The following is a 23,442-nucleotide window of genomic DNA, read 5'->3' on the forward strand; positions in this document are numbered from 1 at the left end:
AGGCAGGATTTTCTGCCATAAAGCGTCGATAAATTTCTCTGCTGTTGTCGTCAGCAGTCACCAGTAAGCCCGGGTACACGAGCTCGTCTACCACCTCGATATTGTCTTCTCTAGAACCTCTGCGTTTATGGCCAGTCTGATTCATCCGGCTTCAGCCTTCAGTCTGTTGTACGTCCTAGTTGCCACTAATGAACTGACTGGTTTGAGCAGAAGCAGGGTTTTATATAGCCCAAATAGTGCATTCCCGGTTAACTAGGTATATAATTTTTCAGACCGTGTCAGAGAAAATGTGCTTTAAATGACCAATCAGATCAATTGTAATCTACGTTTCAACAAAGTTGGATCATTTTCAACAATACTGCTATTTGCATAATAATTGCAATTATTGAATTATTTGCATTATTTAAGGCATGCGTTTAGTGTCGCATGGAAGCAGATAACACAGACAACAGACCAAGTAACACATGCAACATCTTTCACGAAAAAAATGGAAGGAAAAAGTTATAAATAAGTTGCAGGGAAAACATTGGGTTTTAATTCACTAGCATTGATGTTTTAAATTGGAATGATGTTTTAAATCGAAATAACAAGTTGAAGTTGTAGATACATTACGAATTGCTGTAAAAACTGATTTATAACATGTTTATAACTAGTTTTTTTTTCTTGAGAATGCAAGAGAGACAACAGTGGTGAATATGTGTTTGACAGCAAAACGTATAGTGGAGACAAAATTGAAAAATGGCCGCAAAAGTTGTAGGTAGTTCAGTTTTAAATCAGTTGTAAATGTGATTATATGGTGTGAACTATTTCTTCTACATCAAATACAGTGCAGATCAAAAATACTGTTATAATATTCAAAATTATATAAAATATTTAAACACCCAGGGAATTTATGTTTGATCAAACATAAATAATAAATTTGTCAGTAAATTATAATCAATGAATTTATCATTCAATTTACTTAAAACAAGAAAATCGTTTGATCTGATCGACCATGATTTGTTTCAATTCTCTTTTTTGTCTTGCTCAACGATCTTCGGTTTTATTATTATTATTTTGATCATCGTTAATAACCTCAGATCAATGTTTGAATATTTCCGGGGTAATTAGACTTCAAAATATATTACTTAATGCGTGGTTTATTTCTCAAATGAAGAGCCATGATTATTTCCGTGGGTCATCTGTTTTGTATGTATTAGAAACAATCATCAGCGAGTGAAATTTCAACTCATTTGTGCTATTTGTTTATGACCTATTAATAACAGGCCACCATTTGTTGGTACTGGAAATGTAAGAGTGGTGGTTATAGTCGTTATAAAGTTGTTTTATATAAGTCGTGTGAACAATTTATTTGAAGTTGAATAAATGTTTTATATTGGCTCCGCCCCTTGCGCTTTTTGAGTTGTTAACAAGTTGTATATAAGACACATTCTTTGCGAAGCTACACCAACAAACCAATTTTTGAAATGCTTATTTCAGCAATGTAAATATTTTTCCTAGATTCTAAAGTGTTTGAACCTTCCAAAAACGTAAATGTCAAATTCATAGTGTTTATGAAACTATAGAAAACTAAATGCAAAGTTCAAGACAAATTAACAAAAAACAAGCGTTTTTGGATACATATTTTTTAAATGGTTACAAATGATCAGGAGTATGTATTTATAATACATTTTCTATGTTATATGACTGTGGAATAAGTATTTTATTCGATGCCTAAAGGGTTTTGAAGTGAAATTTCAAATATGTTGATCTTAGGCCAATATGAAAACGGGGGTAATTTAGCGTTGTAACGTCACGAAAAAAGTACAGTTTTTTACATCATGGGAACTCCTTACATTTAATCAAAGTAATATTTTGTTTTCTCTTTATACTCAAAAATACCTTTAATTTGATACTAAAAGATCGCAGCTAGGTTGAATACAACTTGAGTTACAACCGGGTTTAGTGTGCGTTGTAACGTCACGAAATTTTTTTTCTCCCGTTACCGTGCTGGATTGAAACCCGTACAGTATCGAAATCCGTACACCTTGATGTTTTTCTTCAGTTTTAAGCATTATAAAAGTGAAAATTCATATGATAGTTACATGTACATATCCGTTGAGTTGTTGGCCTTCTGTTAAATTAAACTATGCGCCAGTAGGCCATGAAATAAAAATATTAAAAATGAAAAACCAATCGTGTATCGGTTTCAGTTGTCATTTCGTTGTATCATTAGAGAATTGACTAAGGAAACGTTCTTCAGATAAAAACGATTTTCAAGTGGGATATAAGTGTTTCACTCTGTGAATCTTTTTAAAATTGATGGAAAAGGTAAGTCTTTGTCATTTTCGAGCTGTATATTGTCTAATAAATAGTGTAAGTTGTATTTATTCAACAAAAACTGTGCCGTACGGTTTTTGATTCTTGTTATTTGCTTGAATCGAAATCCGTACAGCGTGTGTATCATGCATATATTGTTGAACTTTCTTCTTGTTTTCAGCATATAATGGAAGAAAACAAGTATAAATATACGGCAAACAATTTTAAACGAGCTGTGACTGAGGTGCGCAAGGGAAAGTCGTACCGGGAAAGCTTCGAGAGGTTCCGGCGTTCCGGTTACTACGAAACGCTACAAAAATTGCACTATTTCAGCTGATATCAAAAATTAGAAAACCGTGTGAAACTTTAGAAGCCAGTTGATCCTCAAAATATACTTATTCGGTAATTTAAAGATAAATTATAAATAAAAGATGTTCATTTTTGTACTTCTTCATCTATACGGAGTTTGATTTATTGTTGTATGGACTTTGATCCAGTCTATATCGCGTGTGTGCGGATTTCGATTCAAAAGTGTACGGGTTTTGATTCAGACAAAAAACTGTGTACGGATTTCGATTCAAAACATGTTCTATTTAAACATGATTTTTTCGAGTTTCGGAGTGATTTTAATCATTTTGCTGGAAAATAGTGATAAAATATAAGTAGACCTATAACTAAACATGTCAGTTTAAAGCAATATGTAATTTCTTGATTTTATATTGACCGTCGAAGATTATCATGTGCTTAGGTGTACGGATTTCGATCCAGCACGGTATATAATATTTGTCTATGTTTAAAAACATACTTGATGCGTCTAAATTAGTTCACGTTACATCTGTCATATAACAGAGAATAAATTTTGTAAAATGGAGTAATGTTTTTAATTATTAAACTGTGGGTCATCCATGAGTAACGTTACATTCTAAAAAATTCTAATATTATTATATTATATTATATTATATTATATTATATTATATTATATTATATTATATTATATTATATTATATTATATTATATTATATAACAATGCATTTCGTGAGGGGGGGATTGAAAATTGTCAACTTCTGCGTTACGTAACATGCGAATGTTCCCTAAGAGAAAAACTATTGACGCATGGTAACCGTATTAATGAAATGAATACTTCGTCCGCATCGCTCAAGCCAATCTTCCGAATGTGATGGTTATCGCAATTACGGGACGTGACATCACCACATTTAACGATAAGAAGAACGACCAACACCATATCGTGGAATAAGCCAGCTATTTATTTTTGGGGCAAGTCTAGATGAAATAATCTTCAGCGGCAAAAATGCACTCGAATTTTCTTGAATAAGTAGTGTGAGTTTTAAAAAATCAAGGAAATATTACGGGAACGAAAAAAGCTAAGAAGTGGCATTTTTGTGTTTTTATTATAATTTTTGAAAGGTTTCTTGTATTTATATAAATATAATTTTTAATATAAATGCTGAATAAACTGCTAACGTACTCAGACATTGTGAAAAAACTGCAATAAAAATAAATTTAATATGTTTTACACATAATGTCATATAAGACACTTTTGAGAATATTTATGATACATATGTCACTTATGAAAAGAATTGATTTGATCATAACTCACATTCCTTCACTGAAAATCTCCAAGTTTAAGTTTGATTCTGCATTCCCAAACATTAAACGACAAAGAAAATTTGTTACGTAGTTTATGGTTAACCCCACAAACAAAGTGCATAAAGTAGAAGTAGAAATATATAAAATCAGATATTGAACTATTTCTTATGAAAATGTCTAAGAAATATGTGATAAATAATGGAAATCGACTGATTCATATTTTCGTGACGTTACAACGGAGTGAGAATACCCCTTGCTAAAAAATGAGCGTTGTAACGTCACGAAATATAAAAGCTTCTCAAATATAGATGTTACCAGTTATAGGCGCTCTAAACATGGCAAAATGTTCGATTATTATTTGTTATCAAATCGGGAAAGAAGAAATTGTCATAAAATTCCAACCAGAGCAGAGTTTTTGACTTTTGTAAGAAAAGTCCCGACACCTCAATTTCTCGCGCGTTGTAACGTCACGCTACATTTTCACTCCCCAAGGTAATATAAACAAAATAAACAAATATCTTATACATCATTCTTATAGGAAATTTTGTCTACTTTCCGAATCTGTAATAATATCAAAAAGTTTCATGAAAAAATACAAGTTAGAATTAAAATGATGCCAACAGAATAGTCACAACGTTGTAACGTCACGGTAGAATAAGTCATAAGTTTATATGTTATTGTTATAGTGACGAGATTTATTATATATCAATTACCTAAACTTATTAAAGACTAACCGTGTTACTTGGGAGAGAATGCCGCACTAAGCCACGCAATATGCTGCCGTTCCAACATTTTGAATGAAGTGTAATGAAAGAGCAAAATGTCAATGAGGTTTTAAATTTGTTCTCAAAAGGACACAGGAAATATTAGACGGCCGACAGGATTTGATTGTCAGCCTTTGATTGGAGAAAGTACCGGCCGATGTACCTACTACAGATGCTGCCGCACCTACCGCATAACCGATGCTATCACTAGGACTGTCCTAGTGCTAATACAGAAGCAAGCTGTTTCTGAATTCAGCATGGAACCTCATCGAATTTTTTTCTCTTCTTCGAAGATTTGTGACTTCCCTTCGCGGGAACAGTCGTTAACAACGAAATTACCGTCTCTTAAACAACCGATTCAATCACGGTACGTTATTTCACTTGGGAGAGCTATAACTATCTGTATTTGCAAATCCTACTAAAAAGTCGTTTACCTTAGGTACGTACGTACGTTATAACATAGTTGTTGCTTTCCAGATTTAAATACTATATAAACTCATTTATTATTGCATCTAGAAGAAAACATAGTATACGCAAAAATGTTGGAAATAAAGCATAAAATGCATTTTTTGTATGTCTGCAGGGCATTGGGACTTCAAGAGCCACTGCGACCATTCTATTGATTATCTTTTGTGGCAGGCCCTGATTACGAGCGTTTTAGTTTCATCCCTAGTATGGCCTTGTTTCAGTTATGCCGCGTACCTGAGCTTTTGTGCGTTGAAAAGACGCTTCGCTCTCTCCTTGCGGAAAGCAAGCCGACTAGAAGGTGCGTCAGCGTCTGTCTCCTTTGGGGAATTGAGGATCATGGACAGGGCTGATGGGCAGCCTTGAAGCGACTCGCTGTCAAGGTTAAACCCTGCCTCCATGTCCTGATCGAGAAGTGTTCGTTCGACCACTTCCTCTGTTTCCTTCTGGCTAATGCAGTTTTCGAAAATATTAATTTTATTTATATTATTCTTGTGAATTATTCTTGTCAGGGCCGCTTAACGCAGTAAGGGCAGAAATACGGTGGACCATGGTACTCGACTAGCTTCGTTCAGAACTAGAACAGTTATTAAACCCCCCTGCCATTCATCCGTCGGCACGGGTCGCGTGACACCTTGGATGAGGGGTTTTCGTGCATTCGTTTCACGTAATACACTCTAAAAAATAGGCACATAAAATCCACCTGAAAAATCACGTAAGTGACTGACCTGCAGAAAATCTGCCATTTTACGTGACATTAGTAACTTTCACCTAAATTTCATTACGATTCACTGTCAATTCACGTAAATTGGTCAAATTCTAATGTAAATATTTTGAGCGCGTTGGTATTTGTGTGTTTTGGCTTTGTTAGTGTTAGTGCGACTGTGGTGTGACGTTTCCGACAACGGAATTTACGTGAATTTTTAGTATGCAAAAAAAGTCAATATGGCGTCCAAAGAACTTCTAAGCTGCTTCAGCTAGTTTTATATTGGAAAACACGCATTGTGAGTAGCCAGAATAATATTTAGATTAACAGAGGAAACATATACATTTTTCAAATTTTCAGTTGGTGAATTCTTTCCGGACGATTGGAATGGTCAACGGTTATTTTCGAGCGGAACACCTCCTGCCGGTTGAACGGTCGACATCTTTCCGATCATTCCTGTTTTTTTCTTGTCAGAATCACGATTTTAAACACGTAATTATTTTTTAGTATTTTAAAATAAATTATGTTTCTTATATGCGCTGTCTAGTCTATTTACTTATAAATTGACGTAGATTCCATCTGAATAACACGTAAAAAGTACGTGAAAATCATGTGGGGTTTATGCGTTCTGTTTATGGTTTCACCTAAATATCATGTAAAAAGGTACGTGAAAATCAGGTTATAATTACCTGACTAACACGTAGACGATTGACACTGAAGTTGACACCAACACACTAACACATGAACGGCTTTCGAGAAATCGGCAAAAGTTACGTGAAAAGAAGGTGGATGAGAATCAGCCACTTTTCCCGGTAAATTTAACGTGCATTTTTTTCAGAGTGTAGCCATGGATAATAGCTATTACAACAATCCTCCTTACAGGGGCTTTGGACCCTCTGCTTTGGTTCTCAATTGTTCAAGTTCATTTGTACGAGCACTAAATCGATCCATCACAGGCGGAGCATTCTTCATGTTATGTCAAAAAAAATTACGTTTTTCACGAATTAACGAATTTTCGAACATGTTCACAGAACAATAAAACAAGTTTCTCCTGGAATCAAGATTAGTAAATTTGATTGTGCCGTTTCAAATAAAAGCTTTGTGAACCAAAAAAGGTTTATAAATGTTCCAATACAACATAAAATGAATAATTGCCTGTTCAACCTTTCTCATCTAAAAGCTGACAGTCACACAAATAAATCAAAACATCAATGAATTAAATTATTGACAAGTGTATTCTTAGGTATAAACCCACGATTGAGCTTCCCGAATGACTCACGCTTGTTCTTAGTACAACGCTGTCTCGTACTTAGCTACACTAAAGTGACAACTGAGCATTGGATATGAAAATAAAACACACCCACATGCCACTATTTGTGCTTGTTTCGAGTTGGTAAATAATAACATCTTCACCGATGCCGTCTGCTGCTTGGCTTCCCTGTTCAATCGATGCGAAGTTATACTCTCCTTGCCCTAATCGAATCCGCTGTACTTCCTCTAGGCTCAATTACGAACCATCCATCAATCGTTCCAATCCAACGCAATCAATATGCCTAAACGCCTCTATTGCTTGCAGCGTTTTGCGTAGGGCGACTCCGGATAGCCGGGCCATATAAGTAGATTCCATCAGGCGATGGATCTTAGGTTGGTTGCATCAAAACATTTTGAAAGGATCGGCGGAAAATTTAGCCTTAGGCGCATGATGATTGTATTAGAGAAACTGCCAACTCAGGGACCCTGAAAAACAGTTGATGAAAACCGATCCAAACTTTTGAAACGATGCAACACAGATACGCAATCCACAAAGCTTCTTTTACATTCATTTACGAATTCGGATCATCATGATCAAACATCGGTTAAAGTGCTATTTTGGGAGACCGTACCGAAGTTTGTCCGATCGAGAAAAATATGGATCGGTAATAAATGCACCGTCCATGCTTTTCAGTACGGCCCATCACACCGTTGATAGGGGCCTCGACTAGTGCCCGCTGACGACCCTCTCACCGAGCTCGGGCAGGCTTTAGACTATCAATTCATGGCAGCAGCAGCAGCAGCAGCACCAGTGCCGCAGAGTGCAGTATTTAGAGCGTAGCCAGGAAAATCGCCGCCATGCCTTTTTTGCTGCCCGCTCGTAAACGCGTAATTCGAGCCATAGTTACATGGGTTTTTGCTCGTTTTTGACCGATTATGATATAACACTTGGTCTAGTTTTAGTTTTTTTTTGTTTTTTGTGTGTCTAGGTGCATTTTCTGCTGCATTATAATTTTCCAATAAAATCAAGTGTGAAATTTTGACGAATTGCATTTCAGCAGAAAGGGCAATTAGTTTGGCTGTATTGAGACTTGTCCTGTACACCGTTTGAACTTGTTTCAGAAGCAATAGCTTAATAACCTAAACTCGAGTTAAGCTTGAGATTTGGTTGTAACGAATTAATTATTATAAAATGTCAGACACGCATATCAATCAACCCACTTGAAGAAATAATTAAGCTCTTCAAGCTTGCTTGGCAAAAAACTATCAGTTCGTAGTTGTCACTCGAACTATCGTTAGTTCAATTATGTAGGAGAGCCTTTCGATCGCACACTACTCAGCTAGAGCAGTCGCAGTGTATTTTTGTTTACTCAGCTATTATTGAAAGTTAAATAATTACTCCCACTGCACACGTCGCAATCAGGTGTTAAGCTACCGGTGAAGGCGTGCTGAAGCACTTAAGTATTCGCACGCGAGTTTAATTAATCTAATCCGCGATGGTGTTGATCGGAAGCCCATTTTCAGCCCTGAAAAAATAAGACAATTTATTCTCGCTTATCATGTACAGTCTAAAGTGTTTTGGTTTCTTATTTTCTAGATGAAAGTTGTTCAAGTGTGATGTCAGTACAACAATCCGATTGTACCTAACGTTTTCTATACCAACATGATATTTCTTGGAACTTCAAGTATTTGAACAGTATTAGTTTAAAATGAACGGGCTACCTACAAAACTTTTAACTTTTTAATCTTATAAAGATTGCACGAGTGGTTCAAAAGTTATGGAAAGAAACCCACAATTAATCCACCTAGCGGTGAGGCCCAGCCTTTCTCTTTCGAACTAATTATTTGTTTGAATAGATTTACATGAAACATTCAATGAATAGAAAAAAACCACCTTGATAATTTCTGCTGGATTTATTTCAACTCTAAATAGCGAATTTCTGGTAGCCAAAAACATAACTATACCGAACATTTTGTAACATGTTAATAAACATGTTTGGTTGCCATTTCATTTAATTATAATCGGACTTCTATTTCAACCGTTCGTTATGTATATAATTCTGAAAACAGCGAAAGTCTATTAACTCAAAGATTACACGATTTATTTGAACATAACTACGGGCTGTCTCTCAAACGTGCAAATAACAAATTTCATAACAATTTGATACGTGGTTCAAAAGTTATGGAGAGAAACGAAATTGATTCATCAAAATATATTGTACTATTTGAACTTTCCCGGTATTACTCGTGGTTGAAGCGTTTAAAATTAGGAGTAATTTTTTTTATTTCGATATTTTTGCCTTTCTCCTAGAAAAGTATAGCAATCACTGGAAGAACCAAAGGTATAAAAGTGCTCCAAATGGTCGAATCTCGTATATCAATCGACTAAGTTTGACGAGCTGAGCATTTTCTGTATGTGTGTGTGTATGTGTGTGTGTATGTAACGCTCTCCCAATCTCACTCGGTTTTCTCAGAGATGGCTTGACCGATCTTCATGAAATTAATTGCAAATGAGAGGTCTATTTGCCCCATAAGACCCTATTGAATTTCATTGCAATAGGATGTTTAGTTTGGAGGTTATGTTTAAAAATGTGGAAATCACGAAACATCATTATCTCAGAAACTACTCAACCGATTTCAACAAAATTGGTTTTAAATAAACGAACTACTTAAAAAACCCATAACTTTTGAGTTTCATGAAGATTGAACGTGTGGTTCAGAAGTTATTTAAAGAAACGTGTTCTGGAGAGTATTTAATCTCACTCATGTTTCTCAGAGATGGCTGAACCAATTTCCACAAAGTCAGTGTCATTTGGGAGGTCTAATTATCCCATAAAACCCTATTGATTTTTTTTGCAATCGGACTATTACTTTGCCTGTTATGTTTAAAAATGTGAAATCCAGCTTTGAAAAGAAACATATTCCGAAGACTATTTAAACTCACTCACTTTTCTCTGAGATGGCTGAACCGAATTCCACGAAATTAGTGTCAAATGAAAGGTCTAGCTGCCTCATAAGACCCTATTAAATTTCATTGTAATTGGATTTTTATTTTAGAGGTTTTGTTTAAAAATGTAAAAATCACGAAACATCAATGTCTCAGAAACCACACAACCGATTTCAATAAAATTGGTATCAAATGAACGGGCTACCTGAAAAACCCTTAAACTTTTGAATTTTATAAAGATTGAACTTGTGGTTCAAAAGTTATGAAAAGAAACGTCTTCTGAGAACTGTTTAATTTCACTCATGTTTCTTAGAGATGGCTGGACCGATTTCCACAAAATCAGTGTCATATGAAAGGTCTAGTTACCCCATAAGACTCTATTGATTTTTTGCAATCGGACTATTACTTTGCCTGTTAAAAATGTGAAATCTAGCTATGAAAATAAACATATTCCGAAGAATACATAAACTCACTCACTTTTCTCTTTGCTTGCTTTGCTATTATCAGATGAACGGGCTAGTTAAGGGTTAACTGATGAATTATGATTTAACACGTAGTTTCAAAGTTTGGCTGCCCTATACGTTCCCATTTCATTTGATTATAATTGAACTAAGCAACCGTTATGCATTAAATTGTTAATAAAACAACGAAAGTCTATTATCCCAAAGATTGTACGACTTATTTGAACATAACTAGTGTCATACGAATGACACTCAAACTCTCAAACTTACAAATAACAAACTACATAACAATTTGATATGTGGTTCAAAAGTTATGGAAAGAAAAGAAATTCAAAGGCTATTTAAAACTATACCTGCTTTGATCAATATATGTGTTCTCAATATAATTTAAATGTGGTATCGTACTATTTGTAAGTTCCCGGTAACGCTCGTGATTGAATTGTTCGAAATTAAGAGTCACTTCTTTTATTTCTCTATTTCTTGAGCATTTACATTACGTCAAATTTCATATTTTTTAACTTCAATTACAACATCATTATTTTGGAACTCAAATAGTAAATACACATTTATTGGATTGAAGCGTTCATGTAAATCTACTTTTACAAATTAAAAAATAATGAGAAAGGCTGGGTCTGACCGCTAGGTGGATTAATTTAGGTTTTTAGCACAAATATAACGTCCAATATCACATTTTATACTCCAATTATTACTTCAAATACAACATCAATATTCTAGGACCCAAAGAGTTAATATACCTTTGTTAGATTGATTTTGGCAATTTAAGGTTGTTTTCCAGAAACCATTAGTCGCAAAATCAGGTTTCAAAACGAAGTATGGAGTGGATTCCCGGCCTCTAAGCATTGTCCCGGTTCCTGAAAAACTCACATTGGGTAATAAAACTGGAAGCTATTATTATCCAAAAATTTAAAATGGCGTCTGAAGTTGATTTTTGGCCTCTGGGTATCATACTGTTCCACAAATTTCAATATTGAACGATATTTGGTCTTTCTAGGCTGTTGTTCATCGCGGAAAGTTTTCCTACTATAAAAAGTTGACTTTAAAATGATTTATAATTGAGTTCGACCTATATATGAGTACAGTAACGATTTGATTATACCAGGAACAAAAAAAATCGCATATTTAAAACATATTAATTTCATGTTACTTCCAAAATGTTCGGTATAGTTATGCCTTCGGCTACCAGAAATTCGTTATTTAGAGTGAAAAATAAATCCAGCAGAAATTATCAAGGTGTATTTTTTTCTATTAATGGAATGTTTCATGTGAATCTATTTGAACGAATGATATGTTCGAAAGAGAAAGGCTGGGTCTCACCGCTAGATGGATTAATTCTGGCTTTATAATATATTATTTTCTTCGAATTCGAAGCAAAAACTGTGAAAGGATTTATTTTTCTTTTTCGGTATTGTTTCCACTGAAATAGAGCGTGGCGTCTTCATCGACTCTGTGAAGGTGGAGCGCGTAATTATTTTGAATTCTGGCTGTGGTATCAGCTATAGAAAAACGATAGTATATTTTGATTCCGTTTCAACAACAACTAAAACTTGTACACCTGAAAAACAAACTGCTGTCAAAAGAGTTCAGATGCTGCTGTAAAATGAGTAATAATCCAAAAATCTAACATGTTGAACGATTTCTATTATTATATGAAAACAAAAAAAACTATTCATCTAAAATAGCTAAAAACCTAAACTTCTTTATTGGTGTGTAACTAATCTTTTTGTTTTTGATTATAGACGCTTTAACCTTAAGGGTCATTTGCGCCTTACAGTAACTCATATGTTTCTGTTTGAACGATCTGAAAAAAGGCACAACCGCTCATTCGAGTATAAGAAGTTATGTAATTGAGAGTGCAAAGTGAAAAGTAATTGAGAATTTCAAAACAAAAATTATCTGATGATTGCAATCCTTTTTAAATTCATTTTAGCAATGATTAGCTGTTTCTACTGCAATAGGTACTAATTGACGCGTAAGATTCAATTAAATGTAAAAGTTATCTGCCATTCACACAACACCTGAAACATAAACAAGTTTGCACTGAGTATGTCGATTCCTCAAACAAGCAAAGTTCCCGTTTTTAGTGCAGTGGTTATGTTCGTCATTAGCAAGTCATAACGTTCATCTAGGCTGTTACCAGTTATAGATTTGTTTACGCTATGTCCTATTATGTAAAGAATTATTTTGTTGAATTCCATTTAAAAATATCGATCAAAAATTTTATTTCTATTTTCACTACATGTGAGGCTTTTGTTGTTGTTCTTTCCCCCTCAGATACTAGCTTCTAGCGATCTCTTTTGACTACGAGACTCTAGAGCTTTCGCACAACTGACGTGGGCTTCACCACCACTATTATGGTACCGGGTGAATGTGTCATCTGTTGGGCTGATGGCGATCGGTGTTTGATTTGCATTGCATATTTTCAATTACGAAATAATTGTTTTTTCTTGTAAACTTCTACGGTCGTGGCGGTGGGCTGACCAACGGCTAGCGTACAGGTGCTACCGTCCACTGGACGATTTTCTTTCTATCAGGTTGCATAGACTTCTGACTGTCCATTATGATTAAAAGACAGGTTTGTGTCTTTTCATCAACAGTAGTTAGTTCAGGTCAGTGTCTGCTAGGGTAAATTCGTCAAGTTGGCAAGTTGGTGTGCCGCTCGAACGGGCTGGATCCGCCATCGGCGACCGCACACTTGAAAATAGCATGATCTACAAGAACCGTGAGAGTGAAAGGCAGAACCAGCTAGAAGAAGCAAATTACTAACCTACATTGCAGCACGGTGTTCCGTGGTCGAATTTCCTAGAACCGACTGGCTGGTTGCCGGCCGTTCAGTGGTGAGTAAATTGGCTCCACTGGCAACTTTCAACAGCATTAGTATAGCTGATCATGTGTTTCTCTTGAGAATGTTTCGCAGATTTTGCAGAGTAAATCATATGCGTCAATTGGAACTTTACTGTAGGGTAATTACTTTGTAACTTACTGAAAAAAGTTTTGAGGGTTAAAAAATCCACAGCAAGGAAAATAATGAGTTTCGATTTAAACTTCTAAAACGTTTCAAATGCAGATTTTAAAAAATTATTAACAATATTTTTATCATTTACATCAACAAAGCAACAAAGTGTGCAAAGAGTCACGATGTGGTTTTTCGTATGTAGAAACTTAGGGGAGAAAAAAACATCGATTTGCCTGAGTGGAAGAAAGACTAATATCTAGAACATTTCCTTTATTCTATAAACCACCTCTTGAAATGAAATAAAGCATGTGCTCGTCTAGCGAAAAAGGAAGAACAGACAAAACAAATAGAATTCAACGGTATCCAGAGCCAGGTGTGCATTAAAAACCATTTTTGTACAATATTTCTTTCGTTCCGTTGCAAATTCAGCAATTCAGCGAGAAACGTTACGAAGGCTATTTTTAGCGACGATAGTGATTTCGCCAACCAAATTAAATATTAGCGAAATCTCTAATTGGAAATTAGCACTCCTAATTTTAGATTTAACGTAATAATATTCACTACTGGTAATGGAAAAAGTTATACGTTGTCATCAAAGCTAGATTATGCAAAAATTGTATAGTAATATTTCCATAATCTCGAAAACGCTTCGAACACCAATATCATGATTACACCACAGAAAGCGAAACTATCTTTGGAAAAACTGAAGATACGGATGCGTCTTGTTAATTATTCATTTTTATCAATTCATCAAAAAGCCAAGAAAACATTGAAAACGCATAAAATTTAGTGATGGAGGGAATGAATTATTCTATATCAAGAAACGGTATGATTGAAATGGTGTCTTATACAAAGTTGCCAAGTTGGTAATGAAATTGCGGTTCCAGAAAAAATATGCACTGTGAAAAATAATAAAGCCAATGCTAAGGTTTTTAAAACGATTCAGTTATTATTTCTAAGACTCGTACACTATAAAAAATCCCGTTGTTGCATATGTTGGATCTATTTTAGAATACTGTAGTGTTGTTTGGACGCCGAGATGTCTATTCCAATAGCATCGAATCCTGTTAGAACTCAATCAGTTTTTAACTGATTTCCTTCATTTTTAGAGCAATCGATTATAAAATAAGCTATGATTTTTTTTAACGCAAATATCAACCAATCAGAGTTTAAAACAAGGCCAAATAACGTTTGCATTAAAAAATGGACTTTTTTAGGATTGTGATAAAAACTTAGGTGAACACATAGTTGAGTTTGAATTTCCCATGGAAAGTAATTATATTGGCATACTTGCAAAAAAAAATCTACGCCCTTACGAGTGGCCTTCCGGCAGTTAACCTAAACATTCTCCATTGCGGACGAAAACATGCGAGTAGGCATGTTTTCTTCGTTTTATTTAACAATTCCGTCTCAGTTTTCGCGACAAAATTATTGGAGTAAATTATACGCTTCAACAGAAGAGGAGCTTTGACATCCCCTTCTCGTTGATTGTCAGCCACGGCGACACCATCTTACGGGACCTGGTTTGTGAAATGAACTACACCACGGAGCTCACTTCCTTCGTGGGGGAAGTAATATACGAAGCGCCCTGCCAGTCATTGCCATTCAAATTAGCCGGGAAATCGACATGACCATCTCATTGAACAGCTGCCAGGTACTTGAGAGCAGGTTTGTATAAATTTGCTGCAATTCGAAAAAATAAAAAAAAATAGTAGGAGGGTGGTATCCAAGACACGACCGCATAATTGACGTAGGACTACAATTGTTTCATATTTTCTTTTGTAGCTCTGTTTGATTTGAATATTCTACTTTTGGCACGGTTCGATTTTTAAACACATGTACCAACAATGAGCGGTTACGTTTAATCACATTTTGTAGTTTTCTTGATTTATTTTAACCAATTCAAGCTCAACATCCTCCAAAATAAGAATATGCTCCGGCAATTTAGTGTATAGGCAATATAGGCAAAGCAGTACTATGTTTCTAATCACTCGGGTGGTATCTAGGTCGTCAGCCTAAATTCATCAAGCGACACCTCAAACGACTTGGAACTAAAACTAGTTCATGGGGTCTGTATTTTGATTACTTATTTGCAGTACTCTCTTTTAGAAGAAAGATTATTCTCTTTAACATTGATAAATATCTTTCAATCTAATACAGTCAATTTTCCCTGATACGCGAAAAGGCAACCTTCTATAAAATAATAAATTGAGTATGATTTAGTAGAAATTAAACTTCCTTCTATATCTATTTTATTATATACTAGCTGACCCGGCAAACTTCGTACCGACCGCCATAATTTTTATTGACTGCTGTATTGCAGAAGCTGAAATATCTAACTGCTGCTAGAAAACATACTCAAGATATGTTTTAGCTCTTATTTGTTTATAGTTTTTTCCAAACCAGTGCTCTAATATTCTTAGTTTTTATTTTATTGAACATTATAAAGCACCTTTTAACCATAATCGAAATATTTTAATACATTTCTGAAAATAAACAGTCATTCTGACAAATATTCTTAAGGAAATTTTCACTTATTCAAATATCTATTCAAATATTTAAAAGCTGGGCCTAATGCAAATATAGTAATACCCTTCTTCCTAGCCATTCTTTCTGGAACGATTTTATAAAAAGCTCTAGAATTCTAAACAATTCAAGTTTAAAATTAGGTATATTCGAAACATGTGAAAGTGGCCAAAGCGGTCCTAGCCACTAAATTCTATATATTACACAGTGTCGGGTGATGGGTTTGGAAGTATAAATACACCCAACGCAAACGGGGAACATTTTATTACTTTGGGGCAATTTTTTATTACTTATTGTGTCTTATGACTGCGCATTATACACAAATAGTAATAACCGAAAAGTAACAAAAATTATGACGGCCACACGCTTGCATGTGTTTCTGCAGGAGAACATACAGCCAAGCACCGCAATGCATGTGTTAGCAAAACTTCACTCGCTGCATTTGTATTGATGCAACGATCAGATTAATATTTGTCCTCTTCATCCACACATAATGAGAATCTCACCCGTCAACCTCAAATGTCTAATTAGAAACACTTTCGTTTCGTCCCGCAGTGTTTATTTAAAATGAAAATATGTTATATATATAACAGAGTTGCCGAAGTTGCGAATATTGTTCTGGATGGGCACGAATTTTGTATTTTCAAACAGGTGCAAATGAGTTTCCATGAACCAATGAGTATGTGTTTTGGATAGCTTGCAAGAAAGCGAATGTTTTTGTTTTTCTCTAACGCAGTTTACAGATCGTGATGTCAACTGAAGACGCATTCCAAGTCTTTGAAATCATCAACGTTTGCATACTCTATGACGGGGAAAATGCTGCTTGGCAGCTCTTGTCATAATCTTTCTCTACTCCGTATGCATACAACGAGCGAACTAATACACGCTCACCGGATGAATTGGAGATTGAAGGAACTTGTAACATGTGCAACATATGCGACGGTGTGTGATTTTTTTTTCTTGAGATGGAAAGGGAGCAGTTTTTGACAGAAAAAATCGTGCATGTGGTTGAATTATTAGATAGTCGTACTTCCGTAACATGTGCTAAATATATGACAGTATGTGTTGTTACTTGACTGGGGAAGAATTTTATTGCCTTTTAAGTAATAGGTTTGTTACCTTAAAGGTAATTTTGCGCTATTGCTTCTAAAGTAATAAGGAAAAGTTTTGCGTGTATGATTAATAACCAATTTCCCAAATTTTTTATTCGTTTTTATATAGAGAGAGAGAGTTATCACAAAGCCTGATGGAAAACGTTATTTTCGTGCTTCCTTCTGGAGCAAATATATATAATGCTGAGTTTCTTCCGATCCGTGAACATGCGACATAGAGCTGTCCATGTGAGAAGCATGAATACTCGAAGTTTATGCCACAAATTGTCAGTGACTGTCTTCGGATCGCGAATGCGAGACGTAGACGTTAAAATTTGAATGGCAAGTCGGTAGGAATAACTGGGATACGCGGGTTTTATGCGACTTCTCCTTTGTAGTTTCCTGTCAGAATTGTCGCTTCAATGACATTTGCCATTAGCTTTTTTACCACAAGCCTAGTGCCATTGCACAGTCGAGGTTGATTGATATTCCGCAACATTATAATTACCGATCCAATCTTCAACCGCAAATTGTAAGGAGATAGGCCGGGCAATTCTAGTGGATTCAAAAATTTGGTAGGATAACTCACAACGTCGTCTTGGTTAGAGACAGAATCCACCGATTTTTAGGAATGTAGTTGGCCGTTAATTTTACCTTGAATTATGATGTTCAATTCATCTACATCTTTATTTTTGGCGGCCAAAATCACACGTTCGCTTAACCAGAGTTGGTTTTCATAATTTTGCGCGATTTTTGGGAACATCTTTCCGATGAGTTTAGTTTTAGAATCTGTCAGCGGACAAAAATCCGTGAGGAATGTTAAATAGCCGGTTTAAATGTCAACATAGATTTTTCTATTCCCTGTGTCTAACAACTGCTTCGAAAACATTAGAGTTGATTGGTCGTTTTGTAATGCAACACGCATGTTTAACTGCAAGGCGCGAAGGTACATACAGACGTTTGAAATGAAATGGTAAGTTGGTAAGTAATATCGAGCGAGATACATGAAACTTCGAAATTTTCGCTTTAACACTTATAGGGGCCATCCACATACCACATACCACGTGGACAGATTTTGATTCTTGTTTTATTGTTTGTTGTTATTGTTTATGTTTAAGACGATTATTTGCAACTTTGCTTAAATAAACCAAGAATTTGATTTATACAATCAAGCATATGCTCTTAAATAAAATCAAAGCCACGTTGAGAGTATTCACATGCATTTCGAGTTTGTTTTTGCAGTATAGACCGTTCCGATAATTATAAATACACTTACGATCAACCGTCATTTCAAATAACGTGCAGTATTCAACCAAACGTTGGCTGCGTCCTTTTGTTTACATCCAAAAGAAACAAATGCTGTCATTTTTTCTAACATTTAGTGCGAAATTTTGAAAATGCGTGGCCTTTCTCCCGAGCAAAGAAAGCGAATTGTGCACAAATGGGGCCCCGTGAGTGGTCTTTCTATAAGAAAATTAGCCAGAGAAGAAGGTATAAGTGTCGGAGCAGTTCAAACCGCATTGCGGAAGTATTGTGAAGAGTGCACATTTACTGATGCCCCAAGACGTGGTAGAAAACCCGGGCCTGTTGATCCCACAATGGACAAAAAGGTTGAGGAATACTACAAGCGGCATCCTTCAGTATCAGTACGAGATGTGGCGAGAAAGCTTGGAACCTCGGCGAGTAACGTTATGCGTGCCAAGGGAAGAATGGGTCTGCAGACCCGTCGGAAGCAGAAGCAGCCAAAACGAAATCCAAAACAAGCTGAATCTGTGAAACCGAGAGCTCGGAAGCTTTATGACAAACTTCTGACCAAAAAAATGGGGTGTGTTATCATGGATGACGAAACCTATATAAAACTGGACTATAAGACTCTGCCAGGACCGCAATTTTATACATCACCGAAGGGAAAGGATGTCCCTGGACCAGTGAAAGCCATTTACACCGAAAAATTCGGCAAGAAGGTGATGGTTTGGCAGGCCATTTGTGAATGTGGGAAAATATCTCGTCCATTCATTATGAATGACACAATGAATGGTCAAATTTACGTGAAAGAGTGTTTGCAGAAAAGGTTGTTACCCATGGTTAAGCAGCATAACAATCCTCCAATCTTTTGGCCCGATCTTGCTTCCTGCCATTACTCTAAGGATGCACTAGGGTGGTATAAAACAAATAATGTCACATGTGTCCCAAAGGAGATGAATCCTCCAAACTGCCCTGAAATTCGCCCTATTGAAACTTTTTGGGCTTTGACCAAGGCAAAGCTGAGGAAATATGTCAAACCAGCGGACAATGTTGAAAAATTTAAAAAAGATTGGCTTAAAGTGGTGAAAATGGTCGGAGAACACACTGTGCAAAAGCTTATGAGTAGTGTTAAGAGAAAAGTTAGAGAACTCGCGTATCCTACGAAAAATAATCCCAACTTGAATTGAAACTGGAAAGAAAACACTTATTATCTATATTTCAGAATAAAATGACCCGAAAAATCCTGTATTTTTTGTTTTATTCAAGAAAGAAAATGTATTTATAATTTTCGGAACAGTCTATAGTGCTACCACGCTATAGCTCTTTTGCACTAAATATATTGGTTTTTAGCTTTAGCGCAGCGAAAACGAATTTCACATTATATGTGAATCAATAACAGGTGCTTGTTTACTCAACAACGATGCCTCGACAACGACGCTACAACAGTTTGCCTACCGCTCATAGCCTGCAATCATAGTAATCTAATGATGTTGTTCTTGGAGTAAAAGGCGGGAAAAGGCGAAAATATATTTTAATTTTTATTAACTTTATCAGTTGATTATTGTTATTTTTATGGCCTATTAACTCGTCGGAGATCAAGACAAAACAAACACAAAAATAATCATTCAAATCCGTTGATTCTACTTCAAGTGAAACGCCTCTTTACAGACACCAACTTATTTTTATTTAGAGATTGTGAAATATGGCTCACTCACCGATCATAAAGCAGCAAAGATGTCACATTATTTTTTATTCCTGCGGTTACAAGCTCATAGAAAAAATATCGATAACGAATTACAGTTTTTAGTAGAAAATGTATATTCACAGAAAATTTAAAATTGACATAGAATTTCATGAACATGTTAACATTCAATTCAAGTCAATTTAAACATTTTATCAGTATACAGTATACAGTATACAGTAATCAGAAAAAAATTTAATCAGTTTCAAGATACCAAAGAACAACAAAGATACCATATTTGAAAGTCATATGTCTGTTATCTTCAAAATAAACAGGGCTAGATTGATGCACAGCATTAGCCTCACCCATTGTTATTTGCATAGTGTTGTACAATTGCAAGTGAGGTAATGGAAAGTGATATTTTCTTGTTGATACTAATGCAAAACAAAAACATTTGATTGAAAAATACCCTATATTTAGATTTTTAGGTAGACCACTAATGACCTAGCACTCTATTCATACATTGCTCGGTGCAGTACTGTTGCCTGGCCAGCATGTTTCCCTCCAAGACATCAGTTTTAATAACATTCTTACAGCAGAACGTAAAACTGTCTGATAGTAGATGTGGTTACGAACTTTCCGAAAAGGCTTCACCTTCAAGACATCAAAATAGTCTAGGCTCATTAAAGCAAACATTAGTTGACCTATTGGGACGGGGAGATTCTGTCAAATTTTTTTTGACACTGCTATACACGATATTACAGCAGGCGGTTGGTGTCCACTCATGCAGTCAGTGCCAGGCGCGCTCGCATATGATTGGTACATTGTTCGTGAAAATTCGACCTTGAAGCTTTTCTGAAATTTTCACTGTTTAACAATGAAATGATAATGATAACAAAAGAATCACAAAATTGTCCATCATTTTATCAATCCAACGACATATTGATTATTGTGATCCATCATGTCGTTACATCAGTATTAACGTTTGAAATCTTTCATTCCGACGTTACACCTTGGTTTTAGTTTCCACAGAATGTATCTCGATATAGTGCGGTTAGATGTAGTCCTACGTCAGAATCTGATTGAAAATTCTAGATTCTGCGATTTCTGAAAACCAAACCATTATGGTATTCAAACTTGAATTACGATGAATTAAAATATTCAAACTGCGTTGAATTAGCGCATATATATTTGCTCTTCTTGTATGAATTTTGCATCATTGTTATCTATTACTGTTTCCGGCATTTCGATTTTTTCAAAAAATTGTAAGTTGCCTCCGGCCAGCATTGAAAAAGTTAGTTTGTGATGGAAAACAGTATAAAAGTAGAAGAACAAAGGTTTCTGCACCACTAACTGCATTAATTCTGGTTTTCCTATTGGTTCCAAATTTACTAATCCTCTCAAAGTTATTCTTACTACAACAATTGACTAAATTGTCTTTTAGTTCCCCTCGGTTTTCACTGGATGAATAAGTGTGATATTGAAATTTAAATTGACTCGTTGCGGTTAGATTGATTTAAATTATGTCAAGATGCACTAATTACAAAGGAAGCAAAACGCGTTAGTAACTTCGTCACAGCGAACAGCTATCTTATTTACATAACATTGCAAAAACTCTCATGATTTGATTGTAACAACTACTCAGCTCGTTAGTGACGCATAGAGTACGCCAATATGGAACTAACTCCTACCGTAACAAAACATCCGTCGACAGTATCTTCAACTATTCTGTTCGTTCCTACCCCAAAACAAGACCTGAACAAAATCGTAGGTACCCCTAGGCAGAGGAGAAGGAAGCTCGTGCATAAGAAAATCAAACAAAAACAGAGAAGAAAAAAGTTTGACCCAGTTTCCAGTGGCTGAGTTTTGTTTCACTCTCACTTTCGTTCGCGCTGCAGCTCGCGCGGGCTGACAAGCAGGCGGCAGCACACGTACGCTTGACTCCCCGCGCGCTCGCCGGGTAATCCCCCACGTGGAGCTGTGTGCAAGCTAGCTAGACCGAATGGCAGAGTGTGCGCGGCCGGTGAATACCTAGTACAAGATTTTAAACCGATGTTCTCACCGTAATAACATGCTCGCCTATAGCTATCCCTTGTTAGGCTGCACAGAAATTGCTTTTTTATTGTAAGAATTTGAATGAATGAATGAATTGTTAAAATTACAGCTGAGTTGCAACAGTGTGAGCTGATTCTGATGGTACCTAGACATACTTGTCACGTTGTAAAAAGTGTCTCGTTTGAAACTTTGGTTGCGAATGGTGTGCGAATGGTTTTAAACTAGTATGTCAGTTATAACCTTAATTATAGCTCAAAATATGACATAAAAATTCTCTCGAACAATCGTTTAATCACTGATCGAGATAGAAATATGCGGCAAGCCTAAAAGCACAGTATTTTGAACACCTGAGCCGAATTGAGGTTTATGAAGCACATTAAATTTGCATCGTGACTATTGTTAACATTACAACAAACATCGAGATGTGATTGCTCCACATATGTTAATTCACACTATAAACGCATTTTTTAAACATTTTGTTTAACAGACTTTCACAACCTCATGTATGAAAAGAATTGATTTTCACCCTTAACACCGATCATATTATATCACTAAAAATAATTTCATGTCGTCGATATACATAAAAATCGGGCAATTATACAATGAATGATATATAGCTGGCATACAAACTAGATAAAACGGTGCTAAATGTAAGGCTTGAGGAAGTTAAATATCATTTGATTGCTCAATAAATTTAATTATTCGCTGGCGATCGGGTAAACACGACTCAACTTAGGAGCCACCAAAGGAAAATCTAGTCTGAAAAACACTTCGCAGAAGCCAGTTTAAAGAGCTGCTACATGATTGCCTCTGGCCATTCAAAAGGTTTGATTTTTCGCCAGTGATCTTAGAGCGCTCTATCTCGAAGTTTGACTCTATGAGAACCTTTTTTTTCAATTATTCGTTAATGTTTGAGTAATAAGAAAAATGAACCAGACGTTGAAATAAAAATTTGATTAGCCCGAGCTAAGTGCGTTTTCGAAAAAAAATATTTTGTCGTGATTACAATTGTCGAAAAATTATAAAATATATAACTCTAGTCTAAAACAATGATATTTTTAAGTCTTTGATTCCAGTTGAGTCGCTAGACTTCCATCGTAATCCATTCCATCAGCCTCTCAAGAAAACAAGGATTTGGAGAAAACATTCAAAACTTTGTTGATATTTTTTTGCTGCTTTTTTTGTTGACATTTAATAGTGTACGCTCAGAAGGCACGAGTAATTCTCGTTGATTATGTTCGAAAAACATAACTTTCCTCTCTGCCTATTACTTGTACTCGCGAGTATGTGTGCACCAAAACCGATCAGTAAAAGCAAAGCCTTGGTGGTACATTCCGATTCGGAACTTGATCTGCTGTTTATTATACACA

Source organism: Wyeomyia smithii, chromosome 2 (genome assembly GCF_029784165.1).
Source record: "Wyeomyia smithii strain HCP4-BCI-WySm-NY-G18 chromosome 2, ASM2978416v1, whole genome shotgun sequence".
Lineage (NCBI taxonomy): Eukaryota > Metazoa > Arthropoda > Insecta > Diptera > Culicidae > Wyeomyia > Wyeomyia smithii.